This window comes from Perca fluviatilis, chromosome 20 (assembly GCF_010015445.1).
Source record: "Perca fluviatilis chromosome 20, GENO_Pfluv_1.0, whole genome shotgun sequence".
In the NCBI taxonomy this organism is placed as follows: Eukaryota; Metazoa; Chordata; class Actinopteri; order Perciformes; family Percidae; genus Perca; species Perca fluviatilis.
In genome coordinates this window covers 815,281-833,438 of record NC_053131.1, presented here as the reverse complement: position 1 = coordinate 833,438, position 18,158 = coordinate 815,281, and the positions used below count along the sequence as shown (strand labels likewise).

At 50.7% G+C, this 18,158-nt stretch overlaps 1 pseudogene; it reads right to left on the bottom strand.

Moving 5' to 3' along the window:
- LOC120548862 overlaps positions 1–15,682 on the bottom strand; it is a 79,966-nt pseudogene extending 64,284 nt beyond the window's left edge.
- Positions 15,683–18,158: the final 2,476 nt, after the last annotated feature.

Genomic DNA, 18,158 nt, shown 5'->3' with positions numbered 1-18,158 from the left:
TGAAGGAGAAACTGATTAGGGCTGAAAAGAAACGTCTGCACCCGCACCTTAAAAGAGAAGAGGAGACTAGAAAGAGACAGGATGGGTCCAAGAGGTGTAAAACAGTAAAGCCTAATAAGAACATACATGCCCCCCAAACAAGATTCCCCAACTTACAAAAATGAGCTTTCAGCCCAAGAGACGGATGAATCAGAGGTACCTTGGGGTGGGGTCAAGGCCAATATAAAATGAGAATGACCATGTGCGTATCAATCTCCCCGGGAATCTGCTTGATTTGTAGAATCACCTCACCCCGAGACTCTAAAGCCCGATTGTCGAGGCTCATCGACCCCGCGGACACATTGCCACCGTTAGTAGCGTCGGCACCCAGAACGCAGCAGAGCTCAGCATGTGCACAGGCTCGTTGGTCCAATCGCAGTTATGTGACGAATCACCCGACGTGTGTATAAGCCGAGCGTTCCCTTGCTCTAGTGGGTAGCAGTTCCTCTGCCCGCTCTCGATGAACGGGGCCCAGCGGTTGAAGTGCCCTCTCCCGGATCTACACAGTTCACTTTCAAGCGCCTGGCCTCGATCGGAATCTCCGTGTCCTCTCCTCACACACAGGCACACAGGCCACCTTTCCTCTCCTCACACACAGGCCAGCAGGCCTCCTCTCCTCTCCACACACACTCACACAGTTAAACAGTCCTCCACTCCTCTCCTCACACACATGCACACAGGCCTCCTGTCCACTGCTCACACACAGGCACAGAGGCCTCCTGTCCACTCCTCACATGCAGGCACACAGTCCTCGCCTCCTCTCCTCACACACAGGCACAGAGGCCTCCTTTCCACTCCTCTCACGCAGGCATACAGGGACCCTGTCCACTCCTCACACACAGGCACAGAGGCCTCCTTTCCACTCCTCACATGCAGGCATACAGGGACCCTGTCCACTCCTCACACACAGGCAAACAGGACTCCTCTCCTCACACACAGGCACACAGACCTCCTGTCCTCTCCTCACACACAGGCACAAAGGCCTCCTGTCTTCTCCTCACACACAGGCCAGTAGGACTCCTCTCCTCACACATTTGCCAACATGCACCCTGTCCTTTCCTCACACGCAGGCCAGCAGGCCTCCTCTCCTCTCCACACACACTCACACAGTTAAACAGTCCTCCCCTCCCCTCCTCACACACATGCACACAGGCCTCCTGTCCACTCCTCACACACAGGCACAGAGGCCTCCTGTCCACTCCTCACACGCAGGCACACAAGGACCCTGTCCTCTCCTCACACACAGGCCAGTAGGACTCCTCTCCTCACACATTTGCCAACATGCACCCTGTCCTTTCCTCACATGCAGGCCAGCAGGCCTCCTCTCCTCTCTTCACTCACAGGACAACATGCACCCTGTCCTCTCCTCACACACAGGCACACAGGCCTCCTGTCCTCTCCTCACACACAGGCACACATGCACGCTGTCCACTCCTCACACACAGGCCAACGGGCCCCCTGTCCACTCCTCACACACAGGCGAACAGGCCTCCTCTCCTCTCCTCACACACAGGCGAACAGGCCTCCTCTCCTCTCCTCACACACAGGCACAGAGGCCTCCTGTCCACTCCTCACACGCAGGCACACAGGGAACCTGTCCTCTCCTCACACAAGCCAAAGGACACCCTGTCCTCTCCTCACACAAAGTCACACAGGCCACCTTTCCTCTCCTCACACACAGGCCAACAGGCCTCCTGTCCTTTCCTAACACACACAGCCACGGGCACCCTGTCCACTCCTCACACACAGGCACACAGGCCCCCTCTCCCCACACACAGGCCAGCAGGCCTCCTCTCCTCACACACAGGCACAGAGGCCTCCTTTCCACTCCTCACACACAGACCAACGGACACCCTGTACTCTCCTCACACACAGCCCAACAGGCCTTCTGTCCACTCCTCACACACAGGCACAGCGGCTTGTTCACTCCTCACACACACACAGCCAACAGGCCTTCCGTCCTCTCCCCTCACACACAGGCCAGTAGGCCTCCTCTCCTCACACATTTGCCAACATGCACCCTGTCCTTTCCTCACACGCAGGCCAGCAGGCCTCCTCTCCTCTCCACACACACTCACACAGTTAAACAGTCCTCCACTCCTCTCCTCACACACATGCACACAGGCCTCCTGTCCACTCCTCACACACAGGCACAGAGGCCTCCTGTCCACTCCTCACACACAGGCACACAGGGAACCTGTCCTCTCCTCACACACAGGCACACAGGCCTCCTCTCCTCACACACAGGCCTCCTGTCCACTCCGCACACGCAGGCACACAGGGACCCTGTCTTCTCCTAACACACAGGCCAACGGGCCTTCTGCTCCTCACACACAGGCCAGTAGGACTCCTCTCCTCACACATTTGCCAACATGCACCCTGTCCTTTCCTCAAACGCAGGCCAGCAGGCCTCCTCTCCTCTCTTCACTCACAGGACAACATGCACCCTGTCCTCTCCTCACACACAGGCCAACAGGCCTCCTGTCCTCTCCTCACACACAGGCACAGAGGCCTCCTGTCCACTTCTCACACACAGGCCAACAGGCCTCCTGTCCTTTCCTCACACGCAGACCAACAGGCCTCTTCTCCGCTCCTCACACAGTTAAACAGGCCTCTTGTCCTCTCCTCACACACAGGCCAACAGGCACCCTGTCCTCTCCTCACATACAGGCACACAGGCCTCCTCTCTGCTCCTCACACAGGCAAACAGGCCTCCCTGCCCTCTAAAGTCAAACAGGCAAACAGGCCTCCTCTCCTCTCTTCACTCACAGGCCAACATACAACCTGTCCTCCTCTCCTCCCACAAAGGCACACAGGCCTCCTGTCCACTCCTTACACACAGTCCAACAGGCACCCTGTCCTTTCCACAAACGCAGGCCAACAGCCATTTTTGATTTTAGCAATGAGATTGACAATTTGAGTAACCAGCTCATATATGTTCAACATTTTAATATAACACAAACAGAAGTGCACAAAGCATTCCTCTCTATAAGAGTTAATAAAAGCCATGGTCCAGATAACATCTGTGGGCGCATACTCAAAACTTGTGAAAAGCAATTGAGTATTCCTTTCCATGACATTTTTAACAAGTCTTTAGAGGCATAATTAGTACCTGAGGTCTGGAAGAATGCCGTGGTTATCCCTGTTCTTAAATTAAACATCACTAAAACCCATAATGATTTTAGACCAGTGGCACTCACATCAATAGTGATGAAAGTTCGTGAAAAATTGGTGAGGTCTGAAATATTAAGAAAAACAGAGCATTTACTTGACCCTCTGCAATTTGCTTATAGACTCCGTAGGGGCGTGGGAGATGCCACAGTCACTTTACTTAATTTACTCTTTAAGCATTTAGATAACAATGGCTCCTATGCCATACTTTTATTTATTGACACAAGTGTTTACTCAATTTTTATGTAGGTCTATGTATTATCTTATTTTGGACCGATAAGAACTTTTCTGATGATGTGTGATAATGTGAGTATGTGGGATTATGTGATGATGTGTGACTCTACTGCAACCAAAATCTACCTTTGGGTATAAATAAAGTAACTTGAACAAACACACACAGGCGCTTATTTAGCCGCACCTTGCAATGTGAAATAAAGAATGGGTACAACTGTTTAGAAATTCTCTTTATTTTACTCACACACGCAGGCGCTTATTTAGCCGCACCTTTCAATGTGAAATAAAGAATGGGTACAACTGTATAGAAAATCTCTTTATTTCTCTCTCTCTCTCGCACGCACACGCAGACACACACACAGAAATCAGGTTTGTGGCTCATACTCTTCTCCAGTATTCATTTAGGTTAATTAGCACTTTGGAGTCCTCTTGCTTCCGCGCTACATCTAAGTGGGAACGTCGACTCTTCTGTGGCTCGATTTCGATCCCGAATGTTAGTTTTTGGGTGCTTTTTCAGCCCGGTAGGTGGTTGACTTGCAAACGGCTCGCAGGTGTCAGTCACAGCTCTCTTCTTCAGGCTGTCCCAGGACATTTCGCGCGCCCGCAACCTGCGCTTTGTGGTTCTGCGAATGTTAGTTTTTGGGTGCTTTTCAGCCGCGTAGGTCGTTGACTTGCAAACGCGCTCGCAGGTGTCAGTCACAGCTGTCCTCTTCAGGCTGTCCCAGGGCTCGCTCGCGCGCCCGCAACACATGCTGTGGTTCGACGCGAATGTTAGTTTTTGGGTGCTTTTCAGCCGCGAAGGTCGTTGACTTGCAAACGCGCTCGCAGGTGTCAGTCACAGCTGTCCTCTTCAGCCTGTCCCAGGGCTACCATTTCGCTGCGCCATCAACACTCGCCCCCCCTCCCTCCCCCACTTCGCCCTTCCACCTGTGGTTAAATGTTAGTTTTTGGGTGCTTTTCAGCCGCGTAGGTCGTTGACTTGCAAACGTGCTCACAGGTGTCAGTCACAGCTGTCCTCTTCAGCCTGTCCCAGGGCTTTCGCTCCACAATACAGCGCCCACTTAATATCGCTCTGTAGTTCGGCACGCAATGTTAGTTTTTGGGTGCTTTTCAGCCCGCGAAGGTCGTTGACTTGCAAAGCGGCGCACCGCGGGTGTCAGTCACAGCTGTCCTCTTCAGCCTGTCCCAGGGCTGCTTCGCAGCGCCCATAACCTGCATATAACTTACGCCCGCAACACCGCCCGCAACACACGTGTGGTTCCGCGCGAATGTTAGTTTTTGGGTGCTTTTCAGCCGCGTAGGTTCGTTGACTTGCAAAGCGGCGCGTCGCAGGTGTCAGTCACAGCTGTCCTCTTCAGCCTGTCCCGGGCTGCTGGCGCCATAAGCTGTGGTTCGCACGTATGTTAGTTTTTGGGTGCTTTTCAGCCGCGGTAGGTTCGTTGACTTGCAAACGCGCTCGCAGGTGTCAGTCACAGCTGTCCTCTTCAGCCTGTCTCAGGGCTCGCTTCACGGCGCCATAGCTACACCCGCAATACCGCGCCCATAACCTGCACGCTGTGGTTCGCGCCGAATGTTAGTTTTTGGGTGCTTTTTAGCCGCGTGGATCGTTGACTTGCAAACGCGCGCTCAGCGGGTGTCGTCACAGCTGTCCTCTTCAGCCTGTCCCAGGGCTTCGCTTTCGGCGCACCACTTAACCACACACCCTTGCGCCCTAACCTCGCGCCCTAACCGCGCTGTGGTTCGCCAGCGAATGTTAGTTTTTGGGTGCTTTTCAGCCGCGGTAGGTCGTTGACTTGCAAACGCGGCCGCAGGTGTCAGTCACAGCTGTCCTCTTCAGCCTGTCCCGGGGCTCGCTCGCGCGCCCGCAACACCGCGCCCATAACCTGCGCTGTGGTTCGGCCACGAATGTTAGTTTTTGGGTGCTTTTCAGCCGCGTAGGTCGGTTGACTTGCAAAGCGGCTCGCAGGTGTCAGTCACAGCTGTCCTCTTCAGCCTGTCCGGGGCTCGCTTCGGCGCGCCCTGCAACACACCCATAACCTGCGCCCGCCTTACGCTGTGGTTCGACGCGAATGTTAGTTTTTTGGGTGCTTTTCAGCCGCGAAGGTCGTTGACTTGCAAACGCGCTCGCAGGTGTCAGTCACAGCTGTCCTCTTCAGCCTGTCCCGGAAACCAGCGCCAACTTACTGCGCTGTGGTTCGACGCAATGTTAGTTTTTTGGGTGCTTTTCAGCCGCGTAGGTCGTTGACTTGCAAACGCGCTCGCAGGTGTCAGTCACAGCTGTCCTCTTCAGCCTGTCCCAGGGCTTTTCGGCTCACGCGCCCGCAACACACGCCTCTCCCCTGTGGTTCGACGCGAATGTTAGTTTTTGGGTGCTTTTCAGCCGCGTAGGTCGTTGACTTGCAAACGCGCTCGCAGGTGTCAGTCACAGCTGTCCTCTTCAGCCTGTCCCAGGGCTGCTCGCGCGCCCGCAACTCACTGCATCTGTGGTTCGACGCGAATGTTAGTTTTTGGGTGCTTTTCAGCCGCGTAGGTCGTTGACTTGCAAACGGCGCTGCAGGTGTCAGTCACAGCTGTCCTCTTCAGCCTGATCCCAGAGCCGCTAACCTGCAAGCTGTGGTTCGGCGCGAATGTTAGTTTTTGGGTGCTTTTCAGCCGCGTAGGTCGTTGACTTGCAAACGCGCTCGCAGGTGTCAGTCACAGCTGTCCTCTTCAGCCTGTCCCAGGGCTGCTTCGCACCGCAACACGCGCCCGCAACAGCGCTGTGGTTCGACGCGAATGTTAGTTTTTTGGGTGCTTTTCAGCCGCGTAGGTCGTTGACTTGCAAACGCGCTCGCAGGTGTCAGTCACAGCTGTCCTCTTCAGCCTGTCCCAGGTCTTTCGCTCGCAACGCACACAACGCTGTGGTTCGACGCGAATGTTAGTTTTTTGGGTGCTTTTCAGCCGCGTAGGTCGTTGACTTGCAAACGCGCTCGCAGGTGTCAGTCACAGCTGTCCTCTTCAGCCTGTCCCAGGGCTCGCTTCCTTGGCGCACCCGCAACACCCGCTGATTGGTTTGATAGCGAATGTTAGTTTTTGGGTGCTTTTCAGCCGCGCGAAGGTTCGTTGACTTGCAAAGCCTTCGCAGGTGTCAGTCACAGCTGTCCTCTTCAGCCTGTCCCAGGGCTCGCTCGCGCGCCCGCAACACCGCTCCCATAACCTGCGCCCGCCAGCACCCCGCTTACACACGCTGTGGTTCGGCGCCAAATGTTAGTTTTTGGGTGCTTTTCAGCGTGGAGGTCGTTGACTTGCCAAGCCTCTCGCAGGATGTCAGTCACAGCTGTCCTCTTCAGCCTGTCCCAGGGCTCCGCTAGGCGCCCGCTTCCATACCACATCTGCTCTAAACACGCTTGGTTCGACGCAATGTTAGTTTTTGGGTGCTTTTCAGCCGGCGTAGTCGTTTGACTTGCAAACGCGCTCGCAGGTGTCAGTCACAGCTGTCCTCTTCAGCCTGTCCAGGGCTTCGCTTCGCGCACCATAGCTACACACCTAATACTACGCCCGCAACACACGCTGTGGTTCGACGCGAATGTTAGTTTTTTGGGTGCTTTTCAGCCGCGTAGGTCGTTGACTTGCAAAGCGCTTCGCAGGTGTCAGTCACAGCTGTCCTCTTCAGCCTGTCCCGGGCTCGCTCGCTGGCGCCCGCAACACACGCTGTGGTTCGACGCGAATGTTAGTTTTTTGGGTGCTTTTCAGCGCGTAGGTCGATTGACTTAGCAGCGCTTCGCAGGTGTCAGTCACAGCTGTCCTCTTCAGCCTGTCCCAGGTAAGCCCGCTAACCTACGCTGTGGTTCGAACTAGCGAATGTTAGTTTTTTGGTGCTTTTCAGCCGGCGTAGGTCGTTGACTTGCAAACGCAGCGCTTCACAGGTGTCAGTCACAGCTGTCCTCTTCAGCCTGTCCGGGGCTGTTCGTAGCGCCTGCAGCATAGCGCCCATAACACACGCATTGGTTCGACGCGAATGTTAGTTTTTGGGTGCTTTTCAGCCGCGTAGGTCGTTGACTTGCAAACGCGCTCGCAGGTGTCAGTCACAGCTGTCCTCTTCAGCCTGTCCCAGGGCTTGCTCGCGCGCCCGCAACACACACCCGCAATACACGCCCGCAACACACGCTGTGGTTTGACGCGAATGTTAGTTTTTTGGGTGCTTTTCAGCCGCGAAGGTCGTTGACTTGCAAACGCGCTCGCAGGTGTCAGTCACAGCTGTCCTCTTCAGCCTGTCCCAGGGTTTCGCTTTCGTAGCGCCATCAACACCCATAACCTGCAGCTATGGTTTGACGCGAATGTTAGTTTTTTGGGTACTTTTCAGCCGCGTATGTCGTTGACTTGCAGAACGCTCACAGGGTTCAGTCACAGCTGTCCTCTTCAGTCGGGCTTGTTCAGCACCCCTTACCTACGCCCGCTTACCGCCATAACTCCCCTGTGGTTTGACCGAATGTTGTTTTTGGGTGCTTTTCAGCCGCGTAGGTGTCGTTGACTTGCAAACGCGCTCGCAGGTGTCAGTCACAGCTGTCCTCTTCAGCCTGTCCAGGGCTCGCTCGCGCGCCCGCAACACACGCCCGCAACACACGCTGTGGTTCGACGCGAATGTTAGTTTTTTGGGTGCTTTTCAGCCGCGTAGGTCGTTGACTTGCAAACGCGCTCGCAGGTGTCAGTCACAGCTGTCCTCTTCAGCCTGTCCCGGGGCTTGCATTCCCGCAATACACGCTCTGGTTTGCGACAGTTTGCCTCGCGTAAGCTTAGCGGGACAGGCACTTTGGAGTCCTCTTTCCGGCCTACGTCACCCACACACCCACCCACCCACACAGGATGGTCTCCGTCTCGCCTGGCCACTGTTGAACACCCCCCCCTTTTTTTTTTTTTTTTTTTTTTTTTGGGAAAAAAAAAAAAAACCAAACCACAAAAGAAATGGAAAATGTATCGTCAATTCACACAGATTTAAGGTACTTGTTGTTGTTACAAATACTTAACCATAATATAATCCATACCTGAAAGGGATTTATATGCTTTTGATACTTAAAAGAAGAAATTTATTAATGATTGTACAACTGAATAGAGATTTAGATATTTCAATATTGGTTAACTGAAATATTACCTCAGTGTAGCCTGAGGTAAATTGAGCCCAGTTGACTTTATTACTGAATAGAAATACAGAGTAATTATTTTGCCTGATCTACAGGTGGAGGAGGTGGAGATTTCAGAAACGCTACACAGGGGAAGTCCAGTCCAGAGAGGGATATTGGATCACAGTGAGTGAGATGTTGACGGCAAAGTCTTTATTAATTGAACAAATGAAATCGGAATAAACTGTAAAATGTTCTATTGTATGAAAATCTGTCTTCAACTCTACTTGTAGTACATGCTAATGTCCACCGGAGGGCGCAAATACACCGGACTCCAGCATTTGACAGCTGGAACTCGGAATAATTAATAGCAAATGATTAAATACAGGAATAGATTATGTACAAAATAAAGTCTTGAAATGTATATTAATTAAACAAATGAGGTGAGTTAGTCTATAAGATAAATACATTCAAATTCAAACAATAAAATTAAAAGGAATAAACATGTTTTATTGTGTGTATTTGTGTCTGCAGCTCTGCTTGTAGATCCCACAGTTCACCACCAGAGAGCGCCATTACACCAGACTCCAGAAGCTGACATCTGGAAGTCACTCCAGAATAGCAAGGTGCGCTCTTCTACACTCCTCCTCTCTCCTGACAGACAGAGCTGCAGACAGCTACACACAGGCGCACTCTCAGAGTGTGGGCTGACTATCCGACCGCTGGCTGACTGTCCGAGAACTGGCTGGCTGTCCGATACTGGCTCGGCCGTGCTGGAGGCTACAAAGGTCACCTCTTTATCATTCACACAACTTTATTTTTTTTCCCTAAAATATGTGCTTTGCAGTAAAATAAAAGGATGTACAAATTCAACATGTGTCTTTGTAAATGTTGTATTTCTGTAACAATGATATGGACACTCACACATACATACACATACATCTTTGCAGCTGAAAACTAAAGCTAGCACGGCTCTCATCCTGTGAAGGCTGTAAACAAATAGACTGTGCAGACTGTAGTCAGACTTTGGTCCACATTAACTGCTACTATGCACACTGTAACACGGCTAAATGAATAGTCACAGTGAATCTGAGCCACAAAGAGGCAACAAAGCAGCCACACTCTTCTGCTCTCCTCTTCTCACAGACACACACTGTGGCATCACAAGGGGACGTGTGGTAGAGGGACGCCATTTTCCTCTAGAGGAGTGGCTACCCAGTGACCAAATGGCCGCCACCCACACTACAAGTCCCAGAATGCACTGCACAGGGAGGTGCAAATGCCTCAGCCTGTTGATTACTGCAGGTGCTCATGCACTGGAAGAAGACAAAGAGAGCAAAGGCAGAGAGAAGAATGGCAGAGGTCATGGGGAAAGAACCTAAGCTACCAGGACTTTGCTAAACCTAGTCTTTTTACTCCCAGTACGTTTTTGAGTTTGAGTTACTGTTTTTCGTTGGACTATTTTCTGAAAAGACTGCTTAAAATAAAACCTCTGTTTGCCTGCAACAACTTTTTGGCTTGTCTCTGCCCTACACCCCACCTGCTACAAAGAAAAGCCTCTCACGATATCACAAGACACACACAGGCACAGTCATTTCAACAGGGCAATACTGCAAATTCAGCAAAGGACCATTTACACTTCTTTACAACCTATAAGATGCTTTGAAACCCTGTTGTACATACTAATTTGGAACAGTGCCTTTTCAGTTTTTTATTTTTTAAATAAATACTGTTTCCATTGGGTGCTTTGTACAATGAAATGTGTCTACAGATGAAGACAAAAAAGGTGAAACCCACCCCATTGCATTTTCAGAAATGGAATAAAGATTTCACAAATATGAAACTGTGTTTTTAAGAAGAATGTAAATCCTACCTGAAGTGAAGTGTAAATTAGTGAAGTGTAAATTACTTTTCTTTAAAAAGGTAGCTCACTTTAAATTAAAAATCAGTCATTACTTAATCCTCATTCTGAAAGAAGGTCAGGTTATTTTTTTCAGTTCACAAAACACTCCTGGAGTTTCACATGAAAACAGCTTGCCGCATCCTCCCAAACAACCGTAGTCAACAGCAGCTTTGTGTCAAAAGGCTTTTGTTAAAAAACAACTTTACAAAAACATAAAAAGTCCTTCATACTGCTTGTCTATCGTAATCCAAGTTTTTAAATGTCCAGACAAGCCACAATGACCTGAAAAGTTGTCATTTACACCATGTGTTTAGCAGAAATCTTCACTGTAGCTTCGTAGCTGGGAGCTGTGTCACTATTTTCTGCAGTTGTTTGGGAAAATGCTACAACACTGATTTCCTGTGAAAGTCCAGCAGTGTTCATTTAAAATGAACTATAAATAAAATCCTACTTTTTACAGTAAAGACCTTTCAGTAATATTTTCTCTCTGTGTGTGTCCCCTCCAGGAGCAGATCCAGATTACATGATTACTGGCCATTTGGAGGAAGTCTGATCTTTCTGCTGTGTTGCACCTCTGTTGTTACAGATTCATTGACTTTTTGTGGTATGTTTTAATTTGACTTAATAATACACTGTATAGTTAGGATTCTTACAGTTTTTTCTTAATGCTTAAACCCTAACCGTGATTGTCATAGCACCACCACTTCTAAAACTATTAATACTTATAGCAAAACCACTCACTGAGATTGCAAAACTTAAAGCACAAACCGTGCTTTGCACTCAGTTTGCAATTTTGTAACACACACTTTGCAAAACTGTAGGTACAATCCACTGCACAGCACTCTTTGCGAACTGTCAACACAACTCACTGCTTTACACTCATTTTCCAAATGATCAACACACTCCTAGAAAAACTATACACACGTATGGCTATTATTTACACTATTTTGCGTATGTGCAGACTTCGAATGAACAGACTTCTGCTGTCCTTGGTTGCATGAAGCACAGCCGCAGAGTACAGCAGGAGCACAGCACCCCAGCAGAGTGGGGCACACTTACGGAGGACACTCGCACATACATACACATAGATCTTTGCGGCTGAAAACTAAAGTTAGCACGGCTCTCATCCCCTAAAGGCTGTAAACAAACAGCCTAGACTGCAAGACGAATACTCATGGTGAGCTTGAGCCAGAAAGAGGACATGTTGTGAATTAGACATTCAAGTTGTAGTGTCTCGCGTTTGACGCAACAAAGGTCTGGCTCGGCCGTGCTGGAGGCTACAAAGGTCACCTCTTTATCATTCACACAACTTTATTTTTTTTCCCTAAAATATGTGCTTTGCAGTAAAATAAAAGGATGTACAAATTCAACATGTGTCTTTGTAAATGTTGTATTTCTGTAACAATGATATGGACACTCACACATACATACACATACATCTTTGCAGCTGAAAACTAAAGCTAGCAGACGGCTCTCATCCTGTGAAGGCTGTAAACAAATAGACTGTGCAGACTGTAGTCAGACTTTGGTCCACATTAACTGCTACTATGCACACTGTAACACGGCTAAATGAATAGTCACAGTGAATCTGAGCCACAAAGAGGCAACAAAGCAGCCACACTCTTCTGCTCTCCTCTTCTCACAGACACACACTGTGGCATCACAAGGGGACGTGTGGTAGGGGGACGCGCCATTTTCCTCTAGAGGAGTGGCTACCCAGTGACCAAATGGCCGCCACCCACACTACAAGTCCCAGAATGCACTGCACAGGGGAGGTGCAAATGCCTCAGCCTGTTGATTACTGCAGGTGCTCATGCACTGGAAGAAGACAAAGAGTGCAAAGGCAGAGAGAAGAATGGCAGAGGTCATGGGGAAAGAACCTAAGCTACCAGGACTTTGCTAAACCTAGTCGTTTTACTCCCAGTACGTTTTTGAGTTTGAGTTACTGTTTTTCGTTGGACTATTTTCTGAAAAGACTGCTTAAAATAAAACCTCTGTTTGCCTGCAACAACTTTTTGGCTTGTCTCTGCCCTACACCCCACCTGCTACAAAGAAAAGCCTCTCACGATATCACAAGACACACACAGGCACAGTCATTTCAACAGGGCAATACTGCAAATTCAGCAAAGGACCATTTACACTTCTTTACAACCTATAAGATGCTTTGAAACCCTGTTGTACATACTAATTTGGAACAGTGCCTTTTCAGTTTTTTATTTTTTAAATAAATACTGTTTCCATTGGGTGCTTTGTTCAATGAAATGTGTCTACAGATGAAGACAAAAAAGGTGAAACCCACCCCATTGCATTTTCAGAAATGGAATAAAGATTTCACAAATATGAAACTGTGTTTTTAAGAAGAATGTAAATCCTACCTGAATTGAAGTGTGACGGTGTCAATGATAAAGAGGTGACCATCGTAGCCTCCAGCACGGGTGAGCCAGGCACAGCCATAAAGCGCCTCAGGCACGCATGGAAAATAGCAGTGTACACTCTTCCCCTCTTCTCTCCTGTCCTCACAGACACAGCTACACACAGGCATAAAGCCTCTCAGGCATGCAGCCAAAATAGCAGGGTGCGCTCTTCTACACTCCTCCTCTCTCGTGACAGACAGAGCTTCACACAGCTACACACAGGCGCACTCTCAGAGTGTGGGCTGACTATCCGACCGCTGGCTGGCTGACTATCCGACCGCTGGCTGACTATCCGACCGCTGGCTGACTATCCGACCGCTGGCTGACTATCCGACCGCTGGCTGACTGTCCGACTGCTGGCTGGCTGTCCGAGAGCTGGCTGACTATCGGACCGCTGGCTGACTGTCCGACTGCTGGCTGGCTGTCCGAGAGCTGGCTGACTATCCGACCGCTGGCTGACTGTCCGACCGCTGGCTGGCTGTCCGAGAGCTGGCTGACTATCCGACCGCTGGCTGACTGTCCCAGCTACTCACAGGCAAGCAAGAAAATAGCAGGCAAGCTCTTCTACACTCCTCTGCTCTCATGAAAGACGCAGCTAAACACAGGCACACAGGCATAAAGCCAAAGACAAAAAAGGTGAAACCCACCCCATTGCATTTTCATAAAAAGAATAAAGATTTCACAAATATGAAACGGTTTTTAAGAAGAATGTAAATCCTACCTGAAGTGAAACACATACACATTGCTGTGGGCTAGTTCCTACAACACACCCTCCCACATAGAAACACACAATCTTCATGGTAAACTTTAACTTTAACATCCCATATGGCAGTTTTGTCCACATTAACTGCTACTTATGTGCAGACTGTAACACGGCTAAATGAATAGTCACGTTGAATTTGAGCAACAAAGCAGCCACACTCTTCTGCTCTCCTCTTCTCACAGACACACAGACACACAGGTACCAAGACGCTCAGGTGCACATGCAAAAAAACAGGCATGCTCTTCTCCTATCCTCTCCTATCACCCTTCAACATCTTTTCTGGGTAAAAACCTTCAACTATAATGTCTCATAGAAAATGTAAATTACTTTTCTTTAAAAAGGTAGCTCACTTTAAATTAAAAATCAGTCATTACTTAATCCTCATTCTGAAAGAAGGTCAGGTTATTTTTTTCAGTTCACAAAACACTCCTGGAGTTTCACATGAAAACAGCTTGCCGCATCCTCCCAAACAACCGTAGTCAACAGCGGCTTTGTTTCAAAAGTCTTTTGTTAAAAAACAACTTTACAAAAACATAAAAAGTCCTTCATACTGCTTGTCTATCGTAATCCAAGTTTTTAAATGTCCAGACAAGCCACAATGACCTGAAAAGTTGTCATTTACACCATGTGTTTAGCAGAAATCTTCACTGTAGCTTCGTAGCTGGGAGCTGTGTCACTATTTTCTGCAGTTGTTTGGGAAAATGCTACAACACTGATTTCCTGTGAAAGTCCAGCAGTGTTCATTTAACCCTTGTATTGTCCTTCGTGTCACGGGAACTTGTTTAGTTTATTCACGTTTTGTATTAGCCTCGCGGCCTCGTCCTTCGGGTCCCGGGGACCCTGGCTTATTGTGATTCTATGCATTTGCTACTGGCCTCGCGGCCTCTGTCCTTCGGGTCCCCGGGACCCTCTCTTATTCTATGTTATTCCATGTCACACGCCGCTTCGCCCTTCGGGTCCCCGGACCCTGGCCTACTATTTGAAAGTCACCGACGAAGCTCAAACCGCCGCCGACTCAAGAGGCTATTGCCTCACTACGGGGTAGCATGCCACAGGGTCGAGTCGGGCAACTCCCCCGTCGTTTGGAGGGCTTTTGAGCAGCAGCGCCGGCTGGATAAACAGCAGCAGCAGCAGCAGCAGCAGCGGCCGGAGAAACCAAACTCTGGTCAGGTGGCCACATGCACACATTATGTAGCAGTACAGCGTCCGTGGGAGGGCTGCGCTGCAAGCTATCCGACCACTCTATCCGACCACTCTGTGAAAGACAACCGCCGCTGCTGCTGCTGCTGCTGCTGCTGCTGCTGCTGCCGCTGCTGTTTATCCAGCCGGCGCGCTCGGATTGAGCCCCGCCGCCGATGGCCAGCGAGTTCCCAGACCCGACGACGACACTCACCTCGAAAGGGAACCAGCTGCTCGTCCACAGTCACGTCGGGGCCCGGGTTGTAGAGGCGAGGCAGACGCCGCACCCAGGCGTCCCACACGTCTCGTATGGCCGCCAGTTTGTCCGAGGCTCGTCTGGCGCCTCTCGTCTCGCGGTCGTCGAATCGCAGCAGTCGCGAGAGCGCGTGGAATCGCTTCAGCGACATTGTGGCGCGGAAAAATGGCCCCCGCCTCGCGTGCCACAGGCCTCTCAGGGCCTCGTTTCGGGACCTGTACACGCCGGCGCAGGAGCATCAGCCCGAGGTAGCCGCGCAGACTCCGTCGCGACCGTCCATTTTCCAGTCGTGCCGCATTTCCTGGGGCCCTCGAGGTTCGTGGCGTCACCGCGATCTCTAGTATGCCGCCGCGTGACCAACAGGTCGAACGTGGAGAGTATGTCTCGGACGCGTGTGGTCGCGTACTCGGTGGGTCCGGGGCTCTCTGGAGCCTGTTGTTGCTCCTCGTCGTCGCCGTCTTGGTCATGTTGTTGTCGTTCATCGTCCAGTTGTTGGTCCTCTTCCTCCTCTTCGTATTCGGGCGGGCGTGCGGCGAGGTCGAGGGCGCCGGGATGATACGTCGTCGAGGACCATTCTATTTCACCGTTTTTGGACACGAACCTTCGCGCCTCCTCGTCCCTGCTCATCCTGCTCCTCGTCCTGCTCCTCCCTCGTCTTGGCCCTCTTTGTCTTTGTCTTGTTGTTGTTGTTGTTGTTGTTGTTGTTGTTGTTCTTCTTCTTCTTCTTGTTCTTTTTTTTTTTTTTTTTTTTTGAATTTTTTTTTTTTTTGGCTGCCGATGCGTGTGGGTAGGAAAGTGGCCTGGCCGCCGCGGTGGCGAGAATACCACGGATAGCGTGTGGTCAGAAGAAAGACCGAGCCTGACGTGTAGCAGAGTACCCCGTAGGGTGTGGGTCAGACCGAAGAGGCGGGTGCAGGCCAGGTATGTGTTATGGGTGGCCAGCTGTACGAAGAAATACCAATAACGGTGGGTCGGGCCAGGCCGCGTAGAGACATACGAGTATAGTCAGAAGAAAGCCAAACTAGGAAATACAGGAATAGCGTGGGTGAGACCGAAGGAGGCATGCCAGAATGGTGGGTAGAAGACCAGGCCAGACCAGTAGCGAAAATACCAGTATGGATAAGTCAGAAAGACCAAGCCAGGCGGTAGCAGAATACCAATAATGGTCAGAAAGACCGAAGGCCAGACGCGGTAGCAGAGAAATACCGGAATAACGTGGGTCAGAAGACCGAAGGCCAGAGCCGGTAGCAGAAATACCAGGAATAGCGTGGGTCAGAAAGACCGAAGGCCAGGGCCGGTAGCAGAGAGAAATACCACGGAATAGCGTGGGTCAGAAAGACCGAAGGCCGGCCCGGTAGCAGAGAAATACCAGCGAAATACGGGTGGGTCAGAAGACCGAGGCCAAGCGGTAGTGCAGAGAAATACCGAATAAGTTGTGGGTCAGAAGACCGAAGGCCAGAGACAGCCGGTAGCAGAGAAATACCGGAATAACGTGTGGGTCAGAAAGACCGAAGGCCAGGGCGGTAGCAGAGAAATACCGGGAGGAATAACGTGTGGGTCAGAAGAGACCGAAGGCCAGGGCCCGTGGTAGCAGAGAAATACCACGGAATAGCGTGTGGGTCAGAAAGACCAAGGCCAGAGCAGCGGTAGCAGAAATACCACGGAATAGCGTGTGGGTCAGAAAGACCGAAGGCCAGAGCCGCGGTAGCAGAGAAATACCACGGAATAACGTGTGAGGGTCAAGAGAAAGACCACCGAAGAGCCAGACACGGTAGCAAGAGAAATACCAGATAATGGCGATGGGTCAGAAAGACCGAAGGCCAGGGCAGGTAGCAGAGAAATACGGAATATGGTGGTTGGTCAGAAAGACCGAAGGCCAGAACGGTAGCAGAGAAATACCGCGGAATAACGCGTGGGTCAGAAGACCGAAGGCCAGCGTAGCGAAATACCAGTATACGTGGTCAGAAAGACCGAAGGCCAGGGCCAGCGGTAGCAGAGAAATACCACGGAATAGGTGTGGGTCAGAAGAAACAAGGCCTAGCGAGAAATACCAGGAATACGTTGGGTCAGAAAGACCCGAAGGCCAGAGCCGCGGTAGCAGAAAATACCGAATACGATGGGTCAGAAAGACCGAACAGGCCGCGGTAGAAAATACCACGGAATACGTGGGTCAGAAAGACCAGGCCAGGCTGGTAGCAGAGAAATACCAGGAATAGCGTGGGTCAGAAGAGAGACCGAAGGCCAGGCGGTAGCAGAAATACCAGGAATAGCGTGGGTCAGAGACCGAAGGCCAGCCCGTGGTAGCGAGAAATACCGAAATACATGGGTCAGAAAGACCGAAGGCCAGGCGCGGTAGCGAGAAATACCGCAGAATAGCGGTGTGAGGTGAAGACCGAAGGCCAGAGCGGTAGCAGAGAAATACCAATAGGTGTGGGCAGGAAAGACGAAGCAGAGCGCTAGAAATACCATGCGGAATAGTGTGGGTAGAAGACCGAAGGCAGACCGGGTAGCAGAGAAATACCACGGAATAGCGTGTGTGGGTCAGAAGAAAGACCCGAAGGCAGAGCAGCGGGGTGTGCGGTAGGAGAATACGAATACTGTGGTAAAGACCGAAGCCAGGGCGCGGTAGCGAGAAATACCGGAATAACGTGTGGGTCAGAAGAGACCGCCAGCGGTTAGCAGAGAAATACCAGGAATACGCGTGGTCAGAAGACCGCCAGGGGTAGCAGAGAAATACCAGGAATAGCGTGTGTCAGAAACAAGGCCAGGACCGGTAGCAGAGAAATACCAGGAATAGGTTGGGTTCGGAAAGACCAAGGCCAGAGCAGCGGTAGCAAGAAATACCAGGAATACGTGTGGGTCAGAAAGACCAGAGGGCCAGAGCAGCGGTGAGAAAATACTGGGAATAGTGTGGGTCAGAAAGACGAAGGAGCTCGAGAGAAATACCAACGAATACGTGTGGGTCGAAAGACCGAAGCCAAGACGCGGTAGCAGAGAAATACCGCGAATAGCGTGTGGGTCAGAAAAAAACCCGCGGCGTAGAATACCGATATGTGGTCAGAAGACCCGAAGCCAGGCAGCGGTAGCAAAATACCAGAATAAC